Source organism: Fundulus heteroclitus, chromosome 16, assembly GCF_011125445.2.
Source record: "Fundulus heteroclitus isolate FHET01 chromosome 16, MU-UCD_Fhet_4.1, whole genome shotgun sequence".
In the NCBI taxonomy this organism is placed as follows: Eukaryota; Metazoa; Chordata; class Actinopteri; order Cyprinodontiformes; family Fundulidae; genus Fundulus; species Fundulus heteroclitus.
Window position 1 is genome coordinate 9643366 of NC_046376.1, and position 413 is coordinate 9643778.

Here is a 413-nt window from a genome sequence, read left to right on the forward strand (position 1 = left end):
TAAAATTGGAGAAATATGATCCCTCTTGTTGATTTTCATCAGAACTCTTGCTGCAGCATTTTGGATCAGCTGAAGGCTTTGAACTGCATTTTGTGGAATTCCTGATAGTAAAGAATACAATAGTCCTGTACTGTTTGCCAGCTGGCTGCCAGGTCCATTAGCATTAGACTACTGGTCAGCATTAGCAAACGTTAAACTTACCTGTCCAGAAGGAAAGTTCCACCCGCCACGGTGCTTCTGAGCCCCTTTGCTCACTTAAGTTGTCACCAATGCTCAAAATGTAACCATTATTCCCCCTTGTTTTGCTTCTTTTTTAGTCCACTTCAGTCTGAGAAATGTAGTGCTGAAAAGAAACCTTTTCTCAGCGCCATCACATAGCTACTATCATAGCCACTATGATGTGACAACAAAAA